The sequence below is a fragment of the Crinia signifera genome, chromosome 11 (assembly GCF_055691185.1).
Source record: "Crinia signifera chromosome 11, ASM5569118v1, whole genome shotgun sequence".
Lineage (NCBI taxonomy): Eukaryota > Metazoa > Chordata > Amphibia > Anura > Myobatrachidae > Crinia > Crinia signifera.
The window spans coordinates 92,234,314-92,260,456 of NC_139227.1; the positions used below are offsets into that span (position 1 = coordinate 92,234,314).

The 26,143-nt window shown below is 36.2% G+C and overlaps 33 non-coding genes across 33 annotated transcripts; all 33 read right to left on the reverse strand.

Moving 5' to 3' along the window:
- Window positions 1–311: 311 nt before the first annotated feature.
- Window positions 312–393, reverse strand: TRNAS-GCU (transfer RNA serine (anticodon GCU)). Its single transcript has one exon. It is a non-coding gene; the product is annotated as a tRNA-Ser (tRNA).
- A 477-nt stretch (window positions 394–870) lies between these two features.
- TRNAS-GCU (transfer RNA serine (anticodon GCU)) lies at window positions 871–952 on the reverse strand. Its single transcript has one exon. It is a non-coding gene; the product is annotated as a tRNA-Ser (tRNA).
- Window positions 953–1,222: 270 nt separating this feature from the next.
- TRNAS-GCU (transfer RNA serine (anticodon GCU)) lies at window positions 1,223–1,304 on the reverse strand. Its single transcript has one exon. It is a non-coding gene; the product is annotated as a tRNA-Ser (tRNA).
- A 477-nt stretch (window positions 1,305–1,781) lies between these two features.
- TRNAS-GCU (transfer RNA serine (anticodon GCU)) lies at window positions 1,782–1,864 on the reverse strand. Its single transcript has one exon. It is a non-coding gene; the product is annotated as a tRNA-Ser (tRNA).
- A 270-nt stretch (window positions 1,865–2,134) lies between these two features.
- On the reverse strand, window positions 2,135–2,216 carry TRNAS-GCU (transfer RNA serine (anticodon GCU)). The gene has a single exon. It is a non-coding gene; the product is annotated as a tRNA-Ser (tRNA).
- A 477-nt stretch (window positions 2,217–2,693) lies between these two features.
- On the reverse strand, window positions 2,694–2,775 carry TRNAS-GCU (transfer RNA serine (anticodon GCU)). The gene has a single exon. It is a non-coding gene; the product is annotated as a tRNA-Ser (tRNA).
- Window positions 2,776–3,045: 270 nt separating this feature from the next.
- Window positions 3,046–3,127, reverse strand: TRNAS-GCU (transfer RNA serine (anticodon GCU)). Its single transcript has one exon. It is a non-coding gene; the product is annotated as a tRNA-Ser (tRNA).
- Window positions 3,128–3,604: 477 nt separating this feature from the next.
- TRNAS-GCU (transfer RNA serine (anticodon GCU)) lies at window positions 3,605–3,686 on the reverse strand. The gene has a single exon. It is a non-coding gene; the product is annotated as a tRNA-Ser (tRNA).
- A 1,264-nt stretch (window positions 3,687–4,950) lies between these two features.
- Window positions 4,951–5,032, reverse strand: TRNAS-GCU (transfer RNA serine (anticodon GCU)). Its single transcript has one exon. It is a non-coding gene; the product is annotated as a tRNA-Ser (tRNA).
- Window positions 5,033–5,509: 477 nt separating this feature from the next.
- Window positions 5,510–5,591, reverse strand: TRNAS-GCU (transfer RNA serine (anticodon GCU)). Its single transcript has one exon. It is a non-coding gene; the product is annotated as a tRNA-Ser (tRNA).
- Window positions 5,592–6,421: 830 nt separating this feature from the next.
- Window positions 6,422–6,503, reverse strand: TRNAS-GCU (transfer RNA serine (anticodon GCU)). The gene has a single exon. It is a non-coding gene; the product is annotated as a tRNA-Ser (tRNA).
- Window positions 6,504–7,566: 1,063 nt separating this feature from the next.
- Window positions 7,567–7,649, reverse strand: TRNAS-GCU (transfer RNA serine (anticodon GCU)). Its single transcript has one exon. It is a non-coding gene; the product is annotated as a tRNA-Ser (tRNA).
- Window positions 7,650–8,477: 828 nt separating this feature from the next.
- On the reverse strand, window positions 8,478–8,559 carry TRNAS-GCU (transfer RNA serine (anticodon GCU)). Its single transcript has one exon. It is a non-coding gene; the product is annotated as a tRNA-Ser (tRNA).
- A 477-nt stretch (window positions 8,560–9,036) lies between these two features.
- TRNAS-GCU (transfer RNA serine (anticodon GCU)) lies at window positions 9,037–9,118 on the reverse strand. Its single transcript has one exon. It is a non-coding gene; the product is annotated as a tRNA-Ser (tRNA).
- Window positions 9,119–9,948: 830 nt separating this feature from the next.
- On the reverse strand, window positions 9,949–10,030 carry TRNAS-GCU (transfer RNA serine (anticodon GCU)). Its single transcript has one exon. It is a non-coding gene; the product is annotated as a tRNA-Ser (tRNA).
- Window positions 10,031–11,093: 1,063 nt separating this feature from the next.
- TRNAS-GCU (transfer RNA serine (anticodon GCU)) lies at window positions 11,094–11,176 on the reverse strand. Its single transcript has one exon. It is a non-coding gene; the product is annotated as a tRNA-Ser (tRNA).
- Window positions 11,177–12,563: 1,387 nt separating this feature from the next.
- TRNAS-GCU (transfer RNA serine (anticodon GCU)) lies at window positions 12,564–12,645 on the reverse strand. Its single transcript has one exon. It is a non-coding gene; the product is annotated as a tRNA-Ser (tRNA).
- A 1,066-nt stretch (window positions 12,646–13,711) lies between these two features.
- Window positions 13,712–13,793, reverse strand: TRNAS-GCU (transfer RNA serine (anticodon GCU)). The gene has a single exon. It is a non-coding gene; the product is annotated as a tRNA-Ser (tRNA).
- Window positions 13,794–14,270: 477 nt separating this feature from the next.
- On the reverse strand, window positions 14,271–14,352 carry TRNAS-GCU (transfer RNA serine (anticodon GCU)). Its single transcript has one exon. It is a non-coding gene; the product is annotated as a tRNA-Ser (tRNA).
- Window positions 14,353–15,182: 830 nt separating this feature from the next.
- On the reverse strand, window positions 15,183–15,264 carry TRNAS-GCU (transfer RNA serine (anticodon GCU)). Its single transcript has one exon. It is a non-coding gene; the product is annotated as a tRNA-Ser (tRNA).
- A 477-nt stretch (window positions 15,265–15,741) lies between these two features.
- TRNAS-GCU (transfer RNA serine (anticodon GCU)) lies at window positions 15,742–15,823 on the reverse strand. Its single transcript has one exon. It is a non-coding gene; the product is annotated as a tRNA-Ser (tRNA).
- Window positions 15,824–16,300: 477 nt separating this feature from the next.
- On the reverse strand, window positions 16,301–16,382 carry TRNAS-GCU (transfer RNA serine (anticodon GCU)). Its single transcript has one exon. It is a non-coding gene; the product is annotated as a tRNA-Ser (tRNA).
- Window positions 16,383–17,211: 829 nt separating this feature from the next.
- On the reverse strand, window positions 17,212–17,293 carry TRNAS-GCU (transfer RNA serine (anticodon GCU)). Its single transcript has one exon. It is a non-coding gene; the product is annotated as a tRNA-Ser (tRNA).
- A 477-nt stretch (window positions 17,294–17,770) lies between these two features.
- On the reverse strand, window positions 17,771–17,852 carry TRNAS-GCU (transfer RNA serine (anticodon GCU)). The gene has a single exon. It is a non-coding gene; the product is annotated as a tRNA-Ser (tRNA).
- An 830-nt stretch (window positions 17,853–18,682) lies between these two features.
- TRNAS-GCU (transfer RNA serine (anticodon GCU)) lies at window positions 18,683–18,764 on the reverse strand. Its single transcript has one exon. It is a non-coding gene; the product is annotated as a tRNA-Ser (tRNA).
- Window positions 18,765–19,594: 830 nt separating this feature from the next.
- Window positions 19,595–19,676, reverse strand: TRNAS-GCU (transfer RNA serine (anticodon GCU)). The gene has a single exon. It is a non-coding gene; the product is annotated as a tRNA-Ser (tRNA).
- An 830-nt stretch (window positions 19,677–20,506) lies between these two features.
- Window positions 20,507–20,588, reverse strand: TRNAS-GCU (transfer RNA serine (anticodon GCU)). Its single transcript has one exon. It is a non-coding gene; the product is annotated as a tRNA-Ser (tRNA).
- A 1,352-nt stretch (window positions 20,589–21,940) lies between these two features.
- On the reverse strand, window positions 21,941–22,022 carry TRNAS-GCU (transfer RNA serine (anticodon GCU)). The gene has a single exon. It is a non-coding gene; the product is annotated as a tRNA-Ser (tRNA).
- Window positions 22,023–23,335: 1,313 nt separating this feature from the next.
- On the reverse strand, window positions 23,336–23,417 carry TRNAS-GCU (transfer RNA serine (anticodon GCU)). Its single transcript has one exon. It is a non-coding gene; the product is annotated as a tRNA-Ser (tRNA).
- A 481-nt stretch (window positions 23,418–23,898) lies between these two features.
- TRNAS-GCU (transfer RNA serine (anticodon GCU)) lies at window positions 23,899–23,980 on the reverse strand. Its single transcript has one exon. It is a non-coding gene; the product is annotated as a tRNA-Ser (tRNA).
- Window positions 23,981–24,250: 270 nt separating this feature from the next.
- Window positions 24,251–24,332, reverse strand: TRNAS-GCU (transfer RNA serine (anticodon GCU)). Its single transcript has one exon. It is a non-coding gene; the product is annotated as a tRNA-Ser (tRNA).
- An 830-nt stretch (window positions 24,333–25,162) lies between these two features.
- TRNAS-GCU (transfer RNA serine (anticodon GCU)) lies at window positions 25,163–25,244 on the reverse strand. Its single transcript has one exon. It is a non-coding gene; the product is annotated as a tRNA-Ser (tRNA).
- A 481-nt stretch (window positions 25,245–25,725) lies between these two features.
- Window positions 25,726–25,807, reverse strand: TRNAS-GCU (transfer RNA serine (anticodon GCU)). Its single transcript has one exon. It is a non-coding gene; the product is annotated as a tRNA-Ser (tRNA).
- Between the last annotated feature and the right edge of the window lie 336 nt (window positions 25,808–26,143).

Consider the following 26,143-nt stretch of genomic DNA (forward strand, 5'->3'; position numbering starts at 1 on the left):
GATTAGCAGTCCATAACCTTAACCATCTCGGCCAGCTCGTCTTTCTGCTATCTCCCAATCCCGGCTTTCTGACACCACTTTTCCTACTTTAAAGTCAACTATTTCTAGCATTTGGACTGTGTTCTCATCACTATCAAAGGCTTGATGGCAAGTCACATCTGGCCAATAGCACGACTGCTACTGTAAAAGCAATGCTAGAGTTACACTAAAAGTGTGCTGTGCATGTCTGTTATTTAAAGAAAGACTTTATAACACGATTGACAGGAATTTACGATCTTGACAAAAATATCATCTCCAAAAAAATATCAAGCCGACGAGGATGGGATTTGAACCCATGCGTGCAGAGCACAATGGATTAGCAGTTCATCGCCTTAACCACTTGGCCACCTCGTCCTCCATGTTGACAATGCACCCAGCAATCCGACACCACTTGTGGCATTTAAAAGTCAATAATTTAAACCTCTGTGGATTGTATTGTCTAAACTATCAGCAGCCCATATAAGTTTAACAAATACCTAGAGAATGTTCTAGACTTTATTTACTTAATAATAAATGATTTTGTAAAATGAAAACACTTTCAGATCCAATTGTAAGACTGAGTATTATGTTCATGATCTTGAAGTAGAATTCCTGATTTGACTGGTATATTCTTGAAATTTTTGTGTTGTCTTCAAATGGCATCTTGTTCATAATCTTGACTTTACTGGTTTATATCTTGATATTTTTGTTTAAGCTTCAATCAGCATCTTTTTCTGATCTTAAAATAGATTTCTTAATTTAAAGTATTTTTTTACAGTGATGTGTAAGCTTCAAGTGTTGGCTTCAAGCATTCTTCGCAAAAGTAGCATGTCCAGACAACGTAAATTAAACCGACGAGGATGGGATTTGAACCCATGCGTGCTGAGCACAATGGATTAGCAGTCCATAACCTTAACCTCTCGGCCAGCTCGTCTTTCTGCTATCTCCCAATCCCGGCTTTCTGACACCACTTTTCCTACTTTAAAGTCAATTATTTCTAGCGTTTGGACTGTGTTCTCATCACTATCAAAGGCTTGATGGCAAGTCACATCTGGCCAATAGCACGACTGCTACTGTAAAAGCAATGCTAGAGTTACACTAAAAGTGTGCTGTGCATGTCTGTTATTTAAAGAAAGACTTTATAACATGATTGACAGGAATTTACGATCTTGACAAAAATATCATCTCCAAAAAAATATCAAGCCGACGAGGATGGGATTTGAACCCATGCGTGCAGAGCACAATGGATTAGCAGTCCATCGCCTTAACCACTCGGCCACCTCGTCCTCCATGTTGACAATGCACCCAGCAATCCGACACCACTTGTGGCATTTAAAAGTCAATAATTTAAACCTCTGTGGATTGTATTGTCTAAACTATCAGCAGCCCATATAAGTTTAACAAATACCTAGAGAATGTTCTAGACTTTATTTACTTAATAATAAATGATTTTGTAAAATGAAAACACTTTCAGATCCAATTGTAAGACTGAGTATTATGTTCATGATCTTGAAGTAGAATTCCTGATTTGACTGGTATATTCTTGAAATTTTTGTGTTGTCTTCAAATGGCATCTTGTTCATAATCTTGACTTTACTGGTTTATATCTTGATATTTTTGTTTAAGCTTCAATCAGCATCTTTTTCTGATCTTAAAATAGATTTCTTAATTTAAAGTATTTTTTTACAGTGATGTGTAAGCTTCAAGTGTTGGCTTCAAGCATTCTTCGCAAAAGTAGCATGTCCAGACAACGTAAATTAAACCGACGAGGATGGGATTTGAACCCATGCGTGCTGAGCACAATGGATTAGCAGTCCATAACCTTAACCATCTCGGCCAGCTCGTCTTTCTGCTATCTCCCAATCCCGGCTTTCTGACACCACTTTTCCTACTTTAAAGTCAACTATTTCTAGCATTTGGACTGTGTTCTCATCACTATCAAAGGCTTGATGGCAAGTCACATCTGGCCAATAGCACGACTGCTACTGTAAAAGCAATGCTAGAGTTACACTAAAAGTGTGCTGTGCATGTCTGTTATTTAAAGAAAGACTTTATAACATGATTGACAGGAATTTAAGATCTTGACAAAAATATCAGCTCCAAAAAGATATCAAGCCGACGAGGATGGGATTTGAACCAATGCGTGCAGAGCACAATGGATTAGCAGTCCATCGCCTTAACCACTCGGCCACCTCGTCCTCCATGTTGACAATGCACCCAGCAATCCGACACCACTTGTGGCATTTAAAAGTCAATAATTTAAACCTCTGTGGATTGTATTGTCTTAACTATCAGCAGCCCATATAAGTTTAACAAATACCTAGAGAATGTTCTAGACTTTATTTACTTAATAATAAATGATTTTGTAAAATGAAAACCCTTTCAGATCCAATTGTAAGACAGAGTATTTTGTTCATGATCTTGAAGTAGAATTCCTGATTTGACTGGTATATTCTTGAAATTTTTGTGTTGTCTTCAAATGGCATCTTGTTCATAATCTTGACTTTACTGGTTTATATCTTGATATTTTTGTTTAAGCTTCAATCGGCATCTTTTTCTGATCTTGAAATAGATTTCTTAATTTAAAGTATTTTTTTACAGTGGTGTGTAAGCTTCAAGTGTTGGCTTCAAGCATTCTTCGCAAAAGTAGCATGTCCAGACAACGTAAATTAAACCGACGAGTATGGGATTTGAACCCATGCGTGCTGAGCACAATGGATTAGCAGTCCATAACCTTAACCTCTCGGCCAGCTCGTCTTTGTGCTATCTCCCAATCCCGGCTTTCTGACACCACTTTTCCTACTTTAAAGTCAATTATTTCTAGCATTTTGACTGTGTTCTCATCACTATCAAAGGCTTGATGGCAAGTCACATCTGGACAATAGCACGACTGCTACTGTAAAAGCAATGCTAGAGTTACACTAAAAGTGTGCTGTGCATGTCTGTTATTTAAAGAAAGACTTTATAACATGATTGACAGGAATTTAAGATCTTGACAAAAATATCAGCTCCAAAAAGATATCAAGCCGACGAGGATTGGATATGAACCCATGCGTGCAGAGCACAATAGATTAGCAGTCCATCGCCTTAACCACTCGGCCACCTCGTCCTCCATGTTGACAATGTACCCAGCAATCCGACACCACTTGTGGCATTTAAAAGTCAATAATTTAAACCTCTGTGGATTGTATTGTCTAAACTATCAGCAGCCCATATAAGTTTAACAAATACCTAGAGAATGTTCTAGACTTTATTTACTTAATAATAAAAGATTTTGTAAAATGAAAACCCTTTCAGATCCAATTGTAAGACAGAGTATTTTGTTCATGATCTTGAAGTAGAATTCCTGATTTGACTGGTATATTCTTGAAATTTTTGTGTTGTCTTCAAATGGCATCTTGTTCATAATCTTGACTTTACTGGTTTATATCTTGATATTTTTGTTTAAGCTTCAATCAGCATCTTTTTCTGATCTTAAAATAGATTTTTTAATTTAAAGTATTTTTTTACAGTGATGTGTAAGCTTCAAGTGTTGGCTTCAAGCATTCTTCGCAAAAGTAGCATGTCCAGACAACGTAAATTAAACCGACGAGGATGGGATTTGAACCCATGCGTGCAGAGCACAATGGATTAGCAGTCCATCGCCTTAACCACTCGGCCACCTCGTCCTCCATATTGTCAATGCACCCAGCAATCCGACACCACTTGTGGCATGTAAAAGTCAATAATTTAAACCTCTGTGGATTGTATTGTCTTAACTATCATCAGCCCATATAAGTTTAACAAATACCTAGAGAATGTTCTAGACTTTATTTAATTAATAATAAATGATTTTGTAAAATGAAAACCCTTTCAGATCCAATTGTAAGACTGAGTATTATGTTCATGATCTTGAAGTAGAATTCCTGATTTCACTGGTATATTCTTGAAATTTTTGTGTTGTCTTCAAATGGCATCTTGTTTATAATCTTGACTTTACTGGTTTATATCTTGATATTTTTGTTTAAGCTTCAATCGGCATCTTTTTCTGATCTTGAAATAGATTTCTTAATTTAAAGTATTTTTTTACAGTGATGTGTAAGCTTCAAGTGTTGGCTTCAAGCATTCTTCGCAAAAGTAGCATGTCCAGACAACGTAAATTAAACCGACGAGGATGGGATTTGAACCCATGCGTGCTGAGCATAATGGATTAGCAGTCCATAAACTTAACCATCTCGGCCAGCTCGTCTTTCTGCTATCTCCCAATCCCGGCTTTCTGACACCACTTTTCCTACTTTAAAGTCAACTATTTCTAGGATTTGGACTGTGTTCTCATCACTATCAAAGGCTTGATGGCAAGTCACATCTGGCCAATAGCACGACTGCTACTGTTAAAGCAATGCTAGAGTTACACTAAAAGTGTGCTGTGCATGTCTGTTATTTAAACAAAGACTTTATAACATGATTGACAGGAATTTTAGATCTTGACGAAAATATCAGCTCCAAAAAGATATCAAGCCAATTGTAAGACTGAGTATTATGTTCATGATCTTGAAGTAGAATTCCTGATTTGACTGGTATATTCTTGAAATTTTTTGTGTTGTCTTCAAATGGCATTTTGTTCATCATCTTGACTTTACTGGTTTATATCTTGATATTTTTGTTTAAGCTTCAATCGGCATCTTTTTCTGATCTTGAAATAGATTTCTTAATTTAAAGTTTTTTTTTTACAGTGATGTGTAAGCTTCAAGTGTTGGCTTCAAGCATTCTTCGCTATCAAAGGCTTGATGGCAAGTCACATCTGGCCAATCGCACGACTGCTACTGTAAAGCAATGCTAGAGTTACACTAAAAGTGTGCTATGCATGTCTGTTATTTAAAGAAAGACTTTATAACATGATTGACAGGAATTTAAGATCTTGACAAAAATATCATCTCCAATAAAATATCAAGGCTACGAGGATGGGATTTGAACCCATGCGTGCAGAGCACAATAGATTAGCAGTCCATCGCCTTAACCACTCGGCCACCTCGTCCTCCATGTTGACAATGTACCCAGCAATCCGACACCACTTGTGGCATTTAAAAGTCAATAATTTAAACCTCTGTGGATTGTATTGTCTAAACTATCAGCAGCCCATATAAGTTTAACAAATACCTAGAGAATGTTCTAGACTTTATTTACTTAATAATAAAAGATTTTGTAAAATGAAAACCCTTTCAGATCCAATTGTAAGACAGAGTATTTTGTTCATGATCTTGAAGTAGAATTCCTGATTTGACTGGTATATTCTTGAAATTTTTGTGTTGTCTTCAAATGGCATCTTGTTCATAATCTTGACTTTACTGGTTTATATCTTGATATTTTTGTTTAAGCTTCAATCAGCATCTTTTTCTGATCTTAAAATAGATTTTTTAATTTAAAGTATTTTTTTACAGTGATGTGTAAGCTTCAAGTGTTGGCTTCAAGCATTCTTCGCAAAAGTAGCATGTCCAGACAACGTAAATTAAACCGACGAGGATGGGATTTGAACCCATGCGTGCAGAGCACAATGGATTAGCAGTCCATCGCCTTAACCACTCGGCCACCTCGTCCTCCATATTGACAATGCACCCAGCAATCCGACACCACTTGTGGCATGTAAAAGTCAATAATTTAAACCTCTGTGGATTGTATTGTCTTAACTATCATCAGCCCATATAAGTTTAACAAATACCTAGAGAATGTTCTAGACTTTATTTAATTAATAATAAATGATTTTGTAAAATGAAAACCCTTTCAGATCCAATTGTAAGACTGAGTATTATGTTCATGATCTTGAAGTAGAATTCCTGATTTGACTGGTATATTCTTGAAATTTTTGTGTTGTCTTCAAATGGCATCTTGTTTATAATCTTGACTTTACTGGTTTATATCTTGATATTTTTGTTTAAGCTTCAATCGGCATCTTTTTCTGATCTTGAAATAGATTTCTTAATTTAAAGTATTTTTTTACAGTGATGTGTAAGCTTCAAGTGTTGGCTTCAAGCATTCTTCGCAAAAGTAGCATGTCCAGACAACGTAAATTAAACCGACGAGGATGGGATTTGAACCCATGCGTGCTGAGCATAATGGATTAGCAGTCCATAAACTTAACCATCTCGGCCAGCTCGTCTTTCTGCTATCTCCCAATCCCGGCTTTCTGACACCACTTTTCCTACTTTAAAGTCAACTATTTCTAGGATTTGGACTGTGTTCTCATCACTATCAAAGGCTTGATGGCAAGTCACATCTGGCCAATAGCACGACTGCTACTGTTAAAGCAATGCTAGAGTTACACTAAAAGTGTGCTGTGCATGTCTGTTATTTAAACAAAGACTTTATAACATGATTGACAGGAATTTTAGATCTTGACGAAAATATCAGCTCCAAAAAGATATCAAGCCGACGAGGATGGGATTTGAACCCATGCGTGCAGAGCACAATGGATTAGCAGTCCATCGCCTTAACCACTCGGCCACCTCGTCCTCCATGTTGACAATGCACCCAGCAATCCGACACCACTTGTGGCATTTAAAAGTCAATAATTTAAACCTCTGTGGATTGTATTGTCTTAACTATCAGCAGCCCATATAAGTTTAACAAATACCTAGAGAATGTTCTAGACTTTATTTACTTAATAATAAATGATTTTGTAAAATGAAAACACTTTCAGATCCAATTGTAAGACTGAGTATTATGTTCATGATCTTGAAGTAGAATTCCTGATTTGACTGGTATATTCTTGAAATTTTTGTGTTGTCTTCAAATGGCATCTTGTTCATAATCTTGACTTTACTGGTTTATATCTTGTTATTTTTGTTTAAGCTTCAATCGGCATCTTTTTCTGATCTTGAAATAGATTTCTTAATTTAAAGTATTTTTTTACAGTGATGTGTAAGCTTCAAGTGTTGGCTTCAAGCATTCTTCGCAAAAGTAGCATGTTCAGACAACGTAAATTAAACCGACGAGGACGGGATTTGAACACATGCGTGCTGAGCACAATGGATTAGCAGTCCATAACCTTAACCTCTCGGCCAGCTCGTCTTTGTGCTATCTCCCAATCCCGGCTTTCTGACACCACTTTTCCTACTTTAAAGTCAATTATTTCTAGCATTTTGACTGTGTTCTCATCACTATCAAAGGCTTGATGGCAAGTCACATCTGGCCAATAGCACGACTGCTACTGTAAAAGCAATGCTAGAGTTACACTAAAAGTGTGCTGTGCATGTCTGTTATTTAAAGAAAGACTTTATAACATGATCCAATTGTAAGACAGAGTATTTTGTTCATGATCTTGAAGTAGAATTCCTGATTTGACTGGTATATTCTTGAAATTTTTGTGTTGTCTTCAAATGGCATCTTGTTCATAATCTTGACTTTACTGGTTTATATCTTGATATTTTTGTTTTAGCTTCAATCAGCATCTTTTTCTGATCTTAAAATAGATTTCTTAATTTAAAGTATTTTTTTACAGTGATGTGTAAGCTTCAAGTGTTGGCTTCAAGCATTCTTCGCAAAAGTAGCATGTCCAGACAACGTAAATTAAACCGGCGAGGATGGGATTTGAACCCATGCGTGCAGAGCACAATGGATTAGCAGTCCATCGCCTTAACCACTCGGCCACCTCGTCCTCCATGTTGACAATGCACCCAGCAATCCGACACCACTTGTGGCATTTAAAAGTCAATAATTTAAACCTCTGTGGATTGTATTGTCTTAACTATCAGCAGCCCATATAAGTTTAACAAATACCTAGAGAATGTTCTAGACTTTATTTACTTAATAATAAATGATTTTGTAAAATGAAAACACTTTCAGATCCAATTGTAAGACTGAGTATTATGTTCATGATCTTGAAGTAGAATTCCTGATTTGACTGGTATATTCTTGAAATTTTTGTGTTGTCTTCAAATGGCATCTTGTTCATAATCTTGACTTTACTGGTTTATATCTTGTTATTTTTGTTTAAGCTTCAATCGGCATCTTTTTCTGATCTTGAAATAGATTTCTTAATTTAAAGTATTTTTTTACAGTGATGTGTAAGCTTCAAGTGTTGGCTTCAAGCATTCTTCGCAAAAGTAGCATGTTCAGACAACGTAAATTAAACCGACGAGGACGGGATTTGAACACATGCGTGCTGAGCACAATGGATTAGCAGTCCATAACCTTAACCTCTCGGCCAGCTCGTCTTTGTGCTATCTCCCAATCCCGGCTTTCTGACACCACTTTTCCTACTTTAAAGTCAATTATTTCTAGCATTTTGACTGTGTTCTCATCACTATCAAAGGCTTGATGGCAAGTCACATCTGGACAATAGCACGACTGCTACTGTAAAAGCAATGCTAGAGTTACACTAAAAGTGTGCTGTGCATGTCTGTTATTTAAAGAAAGACTTTATAACATGATTGACAGGAATTTAAGATCTTGACAAAAATATCAGCTCCAAAAAGATATCAAGCCGACGAGGATTGGATATGAACCCATGCGTGCAGAGCACAATAGATTAGCAGTCCATCGCCTTAACCACTCGGCCACCTCGTCCTCCATGTTGACAATGTACCCAGCAATCCGACACCACTTGTGGCATTTAAAAGTCAATAATTTAAACCTCTGTGGATTGTATTGTCTAAACTATCAGCAGCCCATATAAGTTTAACAAATACCTAGAGAATGTTCTAGACTTTATTTACTTAATAATAAAAGATTTTGTAAAATGAAAACCCTTTCAGATCCAATTGTAAGACAGAGTATTTTGTTCATGATCTTGAAGTAGAATTCCTGATTTGACTGGTATATTCTTGAAATTTTTGTGTTGTCTTCAAATGGCATCTTGTTCATAATCTTGACTTTACTGGTTTATATCTTGATATTTTTGTTTAAGCTTCAATCAGCATCTTTTTCTGATCTTAAAATAGATTTTTTAATTTAAAGTATTTTTTTACAGTGATGTGTAAGCTTCAAGTGTTGGCTTCAAGCATTCTTCGCAAAAGTAGCATGTCCAGACAACGTAAATTAAACCGACGAGGATGGGATTTGAACCCATGCGTGCAGAGCACAATGGATTAGCAGTCCATCGCCTTAACCACTCGGCCACCTCGTCCTCCATATTGTCAATGCACCCAGCAATCCGACACCACTTGTGGCATGTAAAAGTCAATAATTTAAACCTCTGTGGATTGTATTGTCTTAACTATCATCAGCCCATATAAGTTTAACAAATACCTAGAGAATGTTCTAGACTTTATTTAATTAATAATAAATGATTTTGTAAAATGAAAACCCTTTCAGATCCAATTGTAAGACTGAGTATTATGTTCATGATCTTGAAGTAGAATTCCTGATTTGACTGGTATATTCTTGAAATTTTTGTGTTGTCTTCAAATGGCATCTTGTTTATAATCTTGACTTTACTGGTTTATATCTTGATATTTTTGTTTAAGCTTCAATCGGCATCTTTTTCTGATCTTGAAATATATTTCTTAATTTAAAGTATTTTTTTACAGTGATGTGTAAGCTTCAAGTGTTGGCTTCAAGCATTCTTCGCAAAAGTAGCATGTCCAGACAACGTAAATTAAACCGACGAGGATGGGATTTGAACCCATGCGTGCTGAGCATAATGGATTAGCAGTCCATAAACTTAACCATCTCGGCCAGCTCGTCTTTCTGCTATCTCCCAATCCCGGCTTTCTGACACCACTTTTCCTACTTTAAAGTCAACTATTTCTAGGATTTGGACTGTGTTCTCATCACTATCAAAGGCTTGATGGCAAGTCACATCTGGCCAATAGCACGACTGCTACTGTTAAAGCAATGCTAGAGTTACACTAAAAGTGTGCTGTGCATGTCTGTTATTTAAACAAAGACTTTATAACATGATTGACAGGAATTTTAGATCTTGACGAAAATATCAGCTCCAAAAAGATATCAAGCCGACGAGGATAGGATTTGAACCCATGCGTGCAGAGCACAATGGATTAGCAGTCCATCGCCTTAACCACTCGGCCACCTCGTCCTCCATGTTGACAATGCACCCAGCAATCCGACACCACTTGTGGCATTTAAAAGTCAATAATTTAAACCTCTGTGGATTGTATTGTCTTAACTATCAGCAGCCCATATAAGTTTAACAAATACCTAGAGAATGTTCTAGACTTTATTTACTTAATAATAAATGATTTTGTAAAATGAAAACACTTTCAGATCCAATTGTAAGACTGAGTATTATGTTCATGATCTTGAAGTAGAATTCCTGATTTGACTGGTATATTCTTGAAATTTTTGTGTTGTCTTCAAATGGCATCTTGTTCATAATCTTGACTTTACTGGTTTATATCTTGTTATTTTTGTTTAAGCTTCAATCGGCATCTTTTTCTGATCTTGAAATAGATTTCTTAATTTAAAGTATTTTTTTACAGTGATGTGTAAGCTTCAAGTGTTGGCTTCAAGCATTCTTCGCAAAAGTAGCATGTTCAGACAACGTAAATTAAACCGACGAGGACGGGATTTGAACACATGCGTGCTGAGCACAATGGATTAGCAGTCCATAACCTTAACCTCTCGGCCAGCTCGTCTTTGTGCTATCTCCCAATCCCGGCTTTCTGACACCACTTTTCCTACTTTAAAGTCAATTATTTCTAGCATTTTGACTGTGTTCTCATCACTATCAAAGGCTTGATGGCAAGTCACATCTGGCCAATAGCACGACTGCTACTGTAAAAGCAATGCTAGAGTTACACTAAAAGTGTGCTGTGCATGTCTGTTATTTAAAGAAAGACTTTATAACATGATCCAATTGTAAGACAGAGTATTTTGTTCATGATCTTGAAGTAGAATTCCTGATTTGACTGGTATATTCTTGAAATTTTTGTGTTGTCTTCAAATGGCATCTTGTTCATAATCTTGACTTTACTGGTTTATATCTTGATATTTTTGTTTTAGCTTCAATCAGCATCTTTTTCTGATCTTAAAATAGATTTCTTAATTTAAAGTATTTTTTTACAGTGATGTGTAAGCTTCAAGTGTTGGCTTCAAGCATTCTTCGCAAAAGTAGCATGTCCAGACAACGTAAATTAAACCGGCGAGGATGGGATTTGAACCCATGCGTGCAGAGCACAATGGATTAGCAGTCCATCGCCTTAACCACTCGGCCACCTCGTCCTCCATGTTGACAATGCACCCAGCAATCCGACACCACTTGTGGCATTTAAAAGTCAATAATTTAAACCTCTGTGGATTGTATTGTCTTAACTATCAGCAGCCCATATAAGTTTAACAAATACCTAGAGAATGTTCTAGACTTTATTTACTTAATAATAAATGATTTTGTAAAATGAAAACACTTTCAGATCCAATTGTAAGACTGAGTATTATGTTCATGATCTTGAAGTAGAATTCCTGATTTGACTGGTATATTCTTGAAATTTTTGTGTTGTCTTCAAATGGCATCTTGTTCATAATCTTGACTTTACTGGTTTATATCTTGTTATTTTTGTTTAAGCTTCAATCGGCATCTTTTTCTGATCTTGAAATAGATTTCTTAATTTAAAGTATTTTTTTACAGTGATGTGTAAGCTTCAAGTGTTGGCTTCAAGCATTCTTCGCAAAAGTAGCATGTTCAGACAACGTAAATTAAACCGACGAGGACGGGATTTGAACACATGCGTGCTGAGCACAATGGATTAGCAGTCCATAACCTTAACCTCTCGGCCAGCTCGTCTTTGTGCTATCTCCCAATCCCGGCTTTCTGACACCACTTTTCCTACTTTAAAGTCAATTATTTCTAGCATTTTTACTGTGTTCTCATCACTATCAAAGGCTTGATGGCAAGTCACATCTGGACAATAGCACGACTGCTACTGTAAAAGCAATGCTAGAGTTACACTAAAAGTGTGCTGTGCATGTCTGTTATTTAAAGAAAGACTTTATAACATGATTGACAGGAATTTAAGATCTTGACAAAAATATCAGCTCCAAAAAGATATCAAGCCGACGAGGATTGGATATGAACCCATGCATGCAGAGCACAATGGATTAGCAGTCCATCGCCTTAACCACTCGACCACCTCGTCCTCCATGTTGACAATGCACCCAGCAATCCGACACCACTTGTGGCATTTAAAAGTTAATAATTTAAACCTCTGTGGATTGTATTGTCTTAACTATCAGCAGCCCATATAAGTTTAACAAATACCTAGAGAATGTTCTAGACTTTATTTACTTAATAATAAATGATTTTGTAAAATGAAAACACTTTCAGATCCAATTGTAAGACTGAGTATTATGTTCATGATCTTGAAGTAGAATTCCTTATTTGACTGGTATATTCTTGAAATTTTTGTGTTGTCTTCAAATGACATCTTGTTCATAATCTTGACTTTACTGGTTTATATCTTGATATTTTTGTTTAAGCTTCAATCGGCATCTTTTTCTGATCTTGAAATAGATTTCTTAATTTATAGTATTTTTTTACAGTGATGTGTAAGCTTCAAGTGTTGGCTTCAAGCATTCTTCGCAAAAGTAGCATGTCCAGACAACATAAGTTAAACCGACGAGGATGGGATTTGAACCCATGCGTGCAGAGCACAATGGATTAGCAGTCCATCGCCTTAACCACTCGGCCACCTCGTCTTCCATGTTGACAATACACCCAGCAATCCGACACCACTTGTGGCATTTAAAAGTCAATAATTTAAACCTCTGTGGATTGTATTGTCTAAACTATCAGCAGCCCATATAAGTTTAACAAATACCTAGAGAATGTTCTAGACTTTATTTACTTAATAATAAATGATTTTGTAAAATGAAAACCCTTTCAGATCCAATTGTAAGACAGAGTATTTTGTTCATGATCTTGAAGTAGAATTCCTGATTTGACTGGTATATTCTTGAAATTTTTGTGTTGTCTTCAAATGGCATCTTGTTCATAATCTTGACTTTACTGGTTTATATCTTGTTATTTTTGTTTAAACTTCAATCGTTATCTTTTTCTGATCTTGAAAAAGATTTCTTAATTTATAGTATTTTTTTACAGTGATGTGTAAGCTTCAAGTGTTGGCTTCAAGCATTCTTCGCAAAAGTAGCATGTCCAGGAAGTAGAATTCCTGATTTGACTGGTATATTCTTGAAATTTTTGTGTTGTCTTCAAATGGCATCTTGTTCATAATCTTGACTTTACTGGTTTATATCTTGATATTTTTGTTTTAGCTTCAATCAGCATCTTTTTCTGATCTTAAAATAGATTTCTTAATTTAAAGTATTTTTTTACAGTGATGTGTAAGCTTCAAGTGTTGGCTTCAAGCATTCTTCGCAAAAGTAGCATGTCCAGACAACGTAAATTAAACCGACGAGGATGGGATTTGAACCCATGCGTGCTGAGCATAATGGATTAGCTGTCCATAACCTTAACCATCTCGGCCAGCTCATCTTTCTGCTATCTCCCAATCCTGGCTTTCTGACACCACTTTTCCTACTTTAAAGTCAACTATTTCTAGCATTTGGACTGTGTTCTCATCACTATCAAAGGCTTGATGGCAAGTCACATCTGGCCAATAGCACGACTGCTACTGTAAAAGCAATGCTAGAGTTACACTAAAAGTGTGCTGTGCATGTCTGTTATTTAAAGAAAGACTTTATAACATGATTGACAGGAATTTAAGATCTTGACAAAAATATCAGCTCCAAAAAGATATCAAGCCGACGAGGATGGGATTTGAACCCATGCGTGCAGAGCACAATGGATTAGCAGTCCATCGCCTTAACCACTCGGCCACCTCACCCTCCATGTTGACAATGCACCCAGCAATCCGACACCACTTGTGGCATTTAAAAGTTAATAATTTAAACCTCTGTGGATTGTATTGTCTTAACTATCAGCAGCCCATATAAGTTTAACAAATACCTAGAGAATGTTCTAGACTTTATTTACTTAATAATAAATGATTTTGTAAAATGAAAACACTTTCAGATCCAATTGTAAGACTGAGTATTATGTTCATGATCTTGAAGTAGAATTCCTTATTTGACTGGTATATTCTTGAAATTTTTGTGTTGTCTTCAAATGACATCTTGTTCATAATCTTGACTTTACTGGTTTATATCTTGATATTTTTGTTTAAGCTTCAATCGGCATCTTTTTCTGATCTTGAAATAGATTTCTTAATTTATAGTATTTTTTTACAGTGATGTGTAAGCTTCAAGTGTTGGCTTCAAGCATTCTTCGCAAAAGTAGCATGTCCAGACAACATAAATTAAACCGACGAGGATGGGATTTGAACCCATGCGTGCAGAGCACAATGGATTAGCAGTCCATCGCCTTAACCACTCGGCCACCTCGTCTTCCATGTTGACAATACACCCAGCAATCCGACACCACTTGTGGCATTTAAAAGTCAATAATTTAAACCTCTGTGGATTGTATTGTCTAAACTATCAGCAGCCCATATAAGTTTAACAAATACCTAGAGAATGTTCTAGACTTTATTTACTTAATAATAAATGATTTTGTAAAATGAAAACCCTTTCAGATCCAATTGTAAGACAGAGTATTTTGTTCATGATCTTGAAGTAGAATTCCTGATTTGACTGGTATATTCTTGAAATTTTTGTGTTGTCTTCAAATGGCATCTTGTTCATAATCTTGACTTTACTGGTTTATATCTTGTTATTTTTGTTTAAGCTTCAATCGTTATCTTTTTCTGATCTTGAAAAAGATTTCTTAATTTATAGTATTTTTTTACAGTGATGTGTAAGCTTCAAGTGTTGGCTTCAAGCATTCTTCGCAAAAGTAGCATGTCCAGACAACGTAAATTAAACCGACGAGGATGGGATTTGAAACCATGCGTGCTGAGCATAATGGATTAGCAGTCCATAAACTTAACCATCTCGGCCAGCTCGTCTTTCTGCTATCTCCCAATCCCGGCTTTCTGACACCATTTTTCCTACTTTAAAGTCAACTATTTCTAGGATTTGGACTGTGTTCTCATCACTATCAAAGGCTTGATGGCAAGTCACATCTGGCCAATAGCACGACTGCTACTGTAAAAGCAATGCTAGAGTTACACTAAAAGTGTGCTGTGCATGTCTGTTATTTAAAGAAAGACTTTATAACATGATTGACAGGAATTTAAGATCTTGACAAAAATATCAGCTCCAAAAAGATATCAAGCCGACGAGGATGGGATTTGAACCCATGCGTGCAGAGCACAATGGATTAGCAGTCCATCGCCTTAACCACTCGGCCACCTCGCCCTCCATGTTGACAATGCACCCAGCAATCCGACACCACTTGTGGCATTTAAAAGTTAATAATTTAAACCTCTGTGGATTGTATTGTCTTAACTATCAGCAGCCCATATAAGTTTAACAAATACCTAGAGAATGTTCTAGACTTTATTTACTTAATAATAAATGATTTTGTAAAATGAAAACACTTTCAGATCCAATTGTAAGACTGAGTATTATGTTCATGATCTTGAAGTAGAATTCCTTATTTGACTGGTATATTCTTGAAATTTTTGTGTTGTCTTCAAATGGCATCTTGTTCATAATCTTGACTTTACTGGTTTATATCTTGATATTTTTGTTTAAGCTTCAATCGGTTTTTTTTTCTGATCTTGAAATAGATTTCTTAATTTATAGTATTTTTTTACAGTGATGTGTAAGCTTCAAGTGTTGGCTTCAAGCATTCTTCGCAAAAGTAGCATGTCCAGACAACGTAAATTAAACCGACGAGGATGGGATTTGAACCCATGCGTGCAGAGCACAATGGATTAGCAGTCCATCGCCTTAACCACTCGGCCACCTCGCCCTCCATGTTGACAATGCACCCAGCAATCCGACACCACTTGTGGCATTTAAAAGTTAATAATTTAAACCTCTGTGGATTGTATTGTCTTAACTATCAGCAGCCCATATAAGTTTAACAAATACCTAGAGAATGTTCTAGACTTTATTTACTTAATAATAAATGATTTTGTAAAATGAAAACACTTTCAGATCCAATTGTAAGACTGAGTATTATGTTCATGATCTTGAAGTAGAATTCCTTATTTGACTGGTATATTCTTGAAATTTTTGTGTTGTCTTCAAATGGCATCTTGTTCATAATCTTGACTTTACTGGTTTATATCTTGATATTTTTGTTTAAGCTTCAATCGGTTTTTTTTTCTGATCTTGAAATAGATTTCTTAATTTATAGTATTTTTTTACAGTGATGTGTAAGCTTCAAGTGTTGGCTTCAAGCATTCTTCGCAAAAGTAGCATGTCCAGACAACGTAAATTAAACCGACGAGGATGGGATTTGAACCCATGCGTGCAGAGCACAATGGATTAGCAGTCCATCGCCTTAACCACTCGGCCACCTCGTCCTCCATGTTGACAATGCACCCAGCAATCCAACACCACTTGTGGCATTTAAAAGTCAATAATTTAAACCTCTGTGGATTGTATTGTCTTAACTATCAGCAGCCCATATAAGTTTAACAAATACCTAGAGAATGTTCTAGACTTTATTTACTTAATAATAAATGATTTTGTAAAATGAAAACACTTTCAGATCCAATTGTAAGACTGAGTATTATGTACATGATCTTGAAGTAGAATTCCTGATTTGACTGGTATATTCTTGAAATTTTTGTGTTGTCTTCAAATGGCATCTTGTTCATAATCTTGACTTTACTGGTTTATAGCTTGATATTTTTGTTTAAGCTTCAATCGGCATCTTTTTCTGATCTTGAAATAGATTTCTTAATTTAAAGTATTTTTTTACAGTGATGTGTAAGCTTCAAGTGTTGGCTTCAAGCATTCTTCGCAAAAGTAGCATGTCCAGACAACGTAAATTAAACCAACGAGGATGGGATTTGAACCCATGCGTGCTGAGCATAATGGATTAGCAGTCCATAACCTTAACCATCTCGGCCAGCTCGTCTTTCTGCTATCTCCCAATCCCGGCTTTCTGACACCACTTTTCCTACTTTAAAGTAAATTATTTCTAGCATTTGGACTGTGTTCTCATCACTATCCAAGCTTGATGGCAAGTCACATCTGGCCAATAGCACGACTGCTACTGTAAAAACAATGCTAGAGTTACACTAAAAGTGTGCTGTGCATGTCTGTTATTTAAAGAAAGACTTTATAACATGATTGACAGGAATTTAAGATCTTGACAAAAATATCAGCTCCAAAAAGATATCAAACCGACGAGGATGGGATTTGAATCCATGCGTGCAGAGCACAATGGATTAGCAGTCCATCGCCTTAACCACTCGGCCACCTCGTCCTCCATGTTGACAATGCACCCAGCAATCCGACACCACTTGTGGCATTTAAAAGTCAATAATTTAAACCTCTGTGGATTGTATTGTCTAAACTATCAGCAGCCCATATAAGTTTAACAAATACCTAGAGAATGTTCTAGACTTTATTTACTTAATAATAAATGATTTTGTAAAATGAAAACCCTTTCAGATCCATTTGTAAGACAGAGTATTTTGTTCATGATCTTGAAGTAGAATTCCTGATTTGATTGGTATATTCTTGACATTTTTGTGTTGTCTTCAAATGGCATCTTGTTCATAATCTTGACTTTACTGGTTTATATCTTGTTATTTTTGTTTAAGCTTCAATCGGCATCTTTTTCTGATCTTGAAATAGATTTCTTAATTTAAAGTATTTTTTTACAGTGATGTGTAAGCTTCAAGTGTTGGCTTCAAGCATTCTTCGCAAAAGTAGCATGTCCAGACAACGTAAATTAAACCGACGAGGATGGGATTTGAACCCATGCGTGCAGAGCACAATGGATTAGCAGTCCATCCCCTTAACCACTCGGCCACCTCGTCCTCCATGTTGACAATGCACCCAGCAATCCAACACCACTTGTGGCATTTAAAAGTCAATAATTTAAACCTCTGTGGATTGTATTGTCTTAACTATCAGCCGCCCATATAAGTTTAACAAATACCTAGAGAATGTTCTAGACTTTATTTTCTTAATAATAAATGATTTTGTAAAATGAAAACACTTTCAGATCCAATTGTAAGACTGAGTATTATGTTCATGATCTTGAAGTAGAATTCCTGATTTGACTGGTATATTCTTGAAATTTTTGTGTTGTCTTCAAATGGCATCTTGTTCATAATCTTGACTTTACTGGTTTATATCTTGATATTTTTGTTTAAGCTTCAATCGGCATCTTTTTCTGATCTTGAAATAGATTTCTTAATTTAAAGTATTTTTTTACAGTGATGTGTAAGCTTCAAGTGTTGGCTTCAAGCATTCTTCGCAAAAGTAGCATGTCCAGACAACGTAAATTAAACCAACGAGGATGGGATTTAAACCCATGCGTGCTGAGCATAATGGATTAGCAGTCCATAACCTTAACCATCTCGGCCAGCTCGTCTTTCTGCTATCTCCCAATCCCGGCTTTCTGACACCACTTTTCCTACTTTAAAGTAAATTATTTCTAGCATTTGGACTGTGTTCTCATCACTATCAAAGGCTTGATGGCAAGTCACATCTGGCCAATAGCATGACTGCTACTGTAAAAGCAATGCTAGATTTACACTAAAAGTGTGCTGTGCATGTCTGTTATTTAAAGAAATACTTTATAACATGATTGACAGGAATTTAAGATCTTCACAAAAATATCAGCTCCAAAAAGATATGAAGCCGACGAGGATGGGATTTGAACCCATGCGTGCAGAGCACAATGGATTAGCATTCCAGCACCTTAACCACTCAGCCACCTCGTCCTCCATGTTTACATTGCACCCAGCAATCCGACACCACTTGTAGTATTTAAATGTCAATAATTTAAACCTCTGTGGATTGTATTGTCATAACTATCAGCAGCCCATATAAGTTTAACAAATACATAGAGAATGTTCTAGACTTTATTTACTTAATAATAAATGATTTTGTAAAATGAAAACACTTTCAGATCCAATTGTAAGACAGAGTATTATGTTCATGATCTTGAAGTAGAATTCCTGATTTGACTGGTATATTCTTGAAATTTTTGTGTTGACTTCAAATGGCATCTTGTTCAATGTCTTGACTTTACTGGTTTATTTCTTGATATTTTTGTTTAAGCTTCAATCGGCATCTTTTTTTTATCTTGAAATAGATTTCTTGATTTAAAGTATTTTTTTACAGTGATGTGTAAGCTTCGAGTGTTGGCTTATGAAGCATTCTTCGCAAAAGTAGCATGTCCAGACAACGTAATTTAAATCGATGAGGATGGGATTGATCCCATGCGTGCTGAGCACAATGGATTAGCAGTAAATTAACTTAACCTCTCGGCCACCTCGTCTTTCTGCTATCTACCAATCCCGGCTTTCTGACACCACTTTTCCTACTTTAAAGTCAACTATTTCTAGCATTTGGACTGTGTTCTCATCACTATCAAAGGCTTGATGGCAAGTCGCATCTGGCCAATAGCACGACTGCTACTGTAAAAGCAATTCTAGAGTTACACTAAAAGTGTGCTGTGCATGTCTGTTATTTAAAGAAATACTTTATAACATGATTGACAGGAATTTAAGATCTTGACAAAAATATCAGCTCCAAAAAGATATGAAGCCGCCGAAGATGGGATTTGAACCCATGCGTGCAGAGCACAATGGATTAGCAGTCCATCGCCTTAACCACTCGGCCACCTCGTCCTCCATGTTGACAATGCACCCAGCAATCCGACACCACTTGTAGTATTTAAAAGTCAATAATTGAAACCTCTGTGGATTGTATTGTCATAACTATCAGCAGCCCATATAAGTTTAACAAATACCTAAAGAATGTTCTTGACTTTATTTACTTAATAATAAATGATTTTTTAAAATGAAAACACTTTCAGATCCAATTGTAAGACAGAGTATTATGTTCATGATCTTGAAGTAGAATTCCTGATTTGACTGGAATATTCTTGAAATTTTTGTGTTGGCTTCAAATGGCATCTTGTTCATAATCTTGACTTTACTGGTTTATTTCTTGATATTTTTGTTTAAGCTTCAATCGGCATCTTTTTCTGATCTTGAAATAGATTTCTTGATTTAAAGTATTTTTTTACAGTGATGTGTAAGCTTCGAGTGTTGGCTTATGAAGCATTCTTCGCAAAAGTAGCATGTCCAGACAACGTAAATTAAATCAACGAGGATGGGATTGATCCCATGCGTGCTGAGCACAATGGATTAGCAGTAAATTAACTTAACCTCTCGGCCACCTCGTCTTTGTGCTATCTACCAATCCCGGCTTTCTGACACCACTTTTCCTACTTTAAAGTCAACTATTTCTAGCATTTGGACTGTGTTCTCATCACTATCAAAGGCTTGATGGCAAGTCACATCTGGCCAATAGCACGACTGCTACTGTAAAAGCAATGCTAGAGTTACACTAAAAGTGTGCTGTGCATGTCTGTTATTTAAAGAAATACTTTATAACATGATTGACAGGAATTCAAGATCTTGACAAAAATATCAGCTCCAAAAAGATATGAAGCCGACGAAGATGGGATTTGAACCCATGCGTGCAGAGCACAATGGATTAGCAGTCCATCGCCTTAACCACTCGGCCACCTCGTCCTCCATGTAGACAATGCACCCAGCAATCCGACACCACTTGTGGCATTTAAAAGTCAATAATTTAATCCTCTGTGGATTGTATTGTCATAACTATCAGCAGCCCATATAAGTTTAACAAATACCTAGAGAATGTTCTAGACTTTATTTACTTAATAATAAACGATTTTGTAAAATGAAAACACTTTCAGATCCAATTGTAAGACAGAGTATTATGTTCATGATCTTGAAGTAGAATTCCTGATTTGACTGGTATATTCTTGAAATTTTTGTGTTGGTTTCAAATGGCATCTTGTTCATAATCTTGACTTTACTGGTGTATTTCTTGATATTTTTGTTTAAGCTTCAATCGGCATCTCTTTTTTTAAAGAAAGACTTTATAACATGGTTGACAGGAATTTAAGATCTTGACAAAAATATCACCTCCAAAAATTGATCAAGCTGACGAGGATGGGATTTGTGCACATGCGTGCAGAGCACAATGGATTAGCAGTCCATCGCCTTAACCACTCGGCCACCTCGTCCTCCATGTTTACAATGCACCCAGCAATCCGACACCACTTGTGGTATTTAAAAGTCAATAATTTAAACCTCTGTGGATTGTATTGTCATAACTATCAGCAGCCCATATAAGTTTAACAAATACCTAGAAAATGTTCTAGACTTTATTTACTTAATAATAAATGATTTTGTCAAATGAAAACACTTTCAGATCCAATTGTAAGACAGAGTATTATGTTCATGATCTTGAAGTAGAATTCCTGATTTGACTGGTATATTCTTGAAATTTTTGTGTTGTCTTCAAATGGCATTTTGTTCATAATCTTGACTTTACTGGTTTATATCTTGATATTTTTGTTTAAGCTTCAATCGGCATCTTTTTTTGATCTTGAAATAGATTTCTTGATTTAAAGTATTTTTTTACAGTGATGTGTAAGCTTCGAGTGTTGGCTTATGAAGCATTCTTCGCAAAAGTAGCATGTCCAGACAACGTAAATTAAATCGACGAGGATGGGATTGATCCCATGCGTGCTGAGCACAATGGATTAGCAGTCCATAAACTTAACCATCTCGGCCAGCTCGTCTTTCTGCTATCTCCCAATCCCGGCTTTCTGACACCACTTTTCCTACTTTAAAGTCAACTATTTCTAGCATTTGGACTGTGTTCTCATCACTATCAAAGGCTTGATGGCAAGTCACATCTGGCCAATAGCACGACTGCTACTGTAAAAGCAATGCTAGAGTTACACTAAAAGTGTGCTGTGCATGTCTGTTATTTAAAGAAATACTTTATAACATGATTGACAGGAATTTAAGATCTTGACAAAAATATCAGCTCCAAAAAGATATGAAGCCGACGAGGATGGGATTTGAACCCATGTGTGCAGAGCACAATGGATTAGCAGTCCATCGCCTTAACCACTCGGCCACCTCGTCCTCCATGTTGACAATGCACCCAGCAATCCGACACCACTTGTAGTATTTAAAAGTCAATAATTTAAACCTCTGTGGATTGTATTGTCATAACTATCAGCAGCCCATATAAGTTTAACAAATACCTAGAGAATGTTCTAGACTTTATTTACTTAATAATAAATGATTTTTTAAAATGAAAACACTTTCAGATCCAATTGTAAGACAGAGTATTATGTTCATGATCTTGAAGTAGAATTCCTGATTTGACTGGTATATTCTTGAAATTTTTGTGTTGGTTTCAAATGGCATCTTGTTCATAATCTTGACTTTACTGGTGTATTTCTTGATATTTTTGTTTAAGCTTCAATCGGCATCTCTTTTTTTAAAGAAAGACTTTATAACATGGTTGACAGGAATTTAAGATCTTGACAAAAATATCACCTCCAAAAAGTTATCAAGCCGACGAGGATGGGATTTGTGCACATGCGTGCAGAGCACAATGGATTAGCAGTCCATCGCCTTAACCACTCGGCCACCTCGTCCTCCATGTTTACAATGCACCCAGCAATCCGACACCACTTGTGGTATTTAAAAGTCAATAATTTAAACATCTGTGGATTGTATTGTCATAACTATAAGCAGCCCATATATGTTTAACAAATACCTAGAGAATGTTCTAGACTTTATTTACTTAATAATAAATGATTTTGTAAAATGAAGTAGATCTTGAAGTAGAATTCCTGATTTGACTGGTATATTCTTGAAATTTTTGTGTTGTCTTCAAATGGCATCTTGTTCATAATCTTGACTTTACTGGTTTATATCTTGATATTTTTGTTTAAGCTTCAATCTGCATCTTTTTCTGATCTTTAAATAGATTTCTTAATTTAACGTATTTTTTTACAGTGATGTGTAAGCTTTGAGTGTTGGCTTATGAAGCATTCTTCGCAAAAGTAGCATGTCCAGACAACGTAAATTAAATCGAAGAGGATGGGATTTGAACCCATGCATGCTGAGCACAATGGATTAGCAGTCCATAACCTTAACCTCTCGGCCACCTGGTCTTTCTGCTATCTCCCAATCCCGGTTTTCTGACACCACTTTTACTACTTTAAAGTCAATTATTTCTAGCATTTGGACTGTGTTCTCATCACTATCAAAGGCTTGATGGCAAGTCACATCTGGCCAATAGCACGACTGCTACTGTAAAAGCAATGCTAGAGTTACACTAAAAGTGTGCTGTGCATGTCTGTTATTTAAAGAAAGACTTTATAACATGATTGATAGGAATTTAAGATCTTGACAAAAATATCAGCTCCAAAAATATATCAAGCCGACGAGGATGGGATTTGAACTCATGCGTGCAGAGCACAATGGATTAGCAGTCCATCGCCTTAACCACTCGGCCACCTCGTCTTCCATGTTTACAATGCACCCAGCAATCCGACACCACTTGTGGTATTTAAAAGTCAATAATTTAAACCTCTGTGGATTGTATTGTCATAACTATCAGCAGCCCATATAAGTTTGTCAAATACCTAGAGAATGTTCTAGACTTTATTTACTTAATAATAAATGATTTTGTAAAATGAAAATACTTTCAGATCCAATTGTAAGACAGAGTATTATATTCATGATCTTGAAGTAGAATTCCTGATTTGACTGGTATATTCTTGAAATTTTTGTGTTGGCTTCAAATGGCATCTTGTTCATAATCTTGACTTTACTGGTGTTTATTTCTTGATATTTTTGTTTAACCTTCAATCGGCATCTTTTTCTGATCTTGAAATAGATTTCTTGATTTAAAGTATTTTTTTACAGTGATGTGTAAGCTTCGAGTGTTGGCTTATGAAGCATTCTTCGCAAAAGTAGCATGTCCAGACAACGTAAATTAAATCGACGAGGATGGGATTTGAACCCATTCGTGCTGAGCACAATGGATTAGCAGTCCATAACCTTAACCTCTCGGCCACCTGGTCTTTCTGCTATCTCCCAATCCCGGCTTTCTAACACCACTTTTCCTACTTTAAAGTCAATTATTTCTAGCATTTGGACTGTGTTCTCATCACTATCAAAGGCTTGATGGCAAGTCACATCTGGCCAATAGCACGACTGCTACTGTAAAAGCAATGCTAGACTTACACTAAAAGTGTGCTGTGCATGTCTGTTATTTAGAGAAATACTTTATAACATGATTGACAGGAATTTAAGATATTGACAAAAAGATCAGCTCCAAAAAGATATGAAGCCGACGAGGATGGGATTTGAACACATGCGTGCAGAGCACAATGGATTAGCAGCCCATCGCCTTAACCACTCGGCCACCTCGTCCTCCATGTTTACAATGCACCCAGCAATCCGACCCCACTTGTGGTATTTAAAAGTCAATAATTTAATCCTCTGTGGATTGTATTGTCATAACTATCAGCAGCCCATATAAGTTTAACAAATACCTAGAGAATGTTCTAGACTTTATTTACTTAATAATAAATGATTTTGTAAAATGAAAACACTTTCAGATCCAATTGTAAGACAGAGTTTTATGTTCATGATCTTGAAGTAGAATTCCTGATTTGACTGGTATATTCTTGAAATTTTTGTGTTGGCTTCAAATGGCATCTTGTTCATAATCTTGACTTTACTGGTTTATTTCTTGATATTTTTGTTTAAGCTTCAATCGGCATCTTTTTTTGATCTTGAAATAGATTTCTTAATTTAACGTATTTTTTACAGTGATGTGTAAGCTTCGAGTGTTGGCTTATGAAGCATTCTTCGCAAAAGTAGCATGTCCAGACAACGTAAATTAAATCGAAGAGGATGGGATTTGAACCCATGCATGCTGAGCACAATAGATTAGCAGTCCATAACCTTAACCTCTCGGCCACCTAGTCTTTCTGCTATCTCCCAATCCCGGCTTTCTGACACCACTTTTCCTACTTTAAAGTCAATTATTTCTCGCATGTGAACTGTGTTCTCATCACTATCAAAGGCTTGATGGCAAGTCACATCTGGCCAATAGCACGACTGCTACTGTAAAAGCAATGCTAAAGTTACACTAAAAGTGTGCTGTGCATGTCTGTCATTTAAAGAAAGACTTTATAACATGATTGACAGGAATTTAAGATCTTGACAAAAATATCAGCTCCAAAAATATATCAAGCCGACGAGGATGGGATTTGAACCCATGCGTGCAGAGTACAATGGATTAGCAGTCCATCGCCTTAACCACTCGGCCACCTCGTCTTCCATGGTTACAATGCACCCAGCAATCCGACACCACTTGTGGTATTTAAAAGTCAATAATTTAAACCTCTGTGGATTGTATTGTCATAACTATCAGCAGCCCATATAAGTTTGACAAATACCTAGAGAATGTTCTAGACTTTATTTACTTAATAATAAATGATTTTGTAAAATGAAAACACTTTCAGATCCAATTGTAAGACAGAGTATTATGTTCATGATCTTGAAGAAGAATTCCTGATTTGACTGGTATATTCTTGAAATTTTTGTGTTGGCTTCAAATGGCATCTTGTTCATAATCTTGACTTTACTGGTGTTTATTTCTTGATATTTTTGTTTAAGCTTCAATCGGCATCTTTTTCTGATCTTGAAATAGATTTCTTGATTTAAAGTATTTTTTTACAGTGATGTGTAAGCTTCGAGTGTTGGCTTATGAAGCATTCTTCGCAAAAGTGGCATGTCGAGACAACGTAAATTAAATCGACGAGGATGGGATTTGAACCCATTCGTGCTGAGCACAATGGATTAGCAGTCCATAACCTTAACCTCTCGGCCACCTGGTCTTTCTGCTATCTCCCAATCCCGGCTTTCTGACACCACTTTTCCTACTTTAAAGTCAATTATTTCTAGCATTTGGACTGTGTTCTCATCACTATCAAAGGCTTGATGGCAAGTCACATCTGGCCAATAGCACGACTGCTACTGTAAAAGCAATGCTAGAGTTACACTAAAAGTGTGCTGTGCATGTCTGTTATTTAAAGAAAGACTTTATAACATGACTGACAGGAATTTAAGATCTTGACAAAAATATCAGCTCCAAAACGATATGAAGCCGATGAGGATGGGATTTGAACCCATGCATGCACAATGGATTAGCAGTCCATCGCTTAACCACGCGG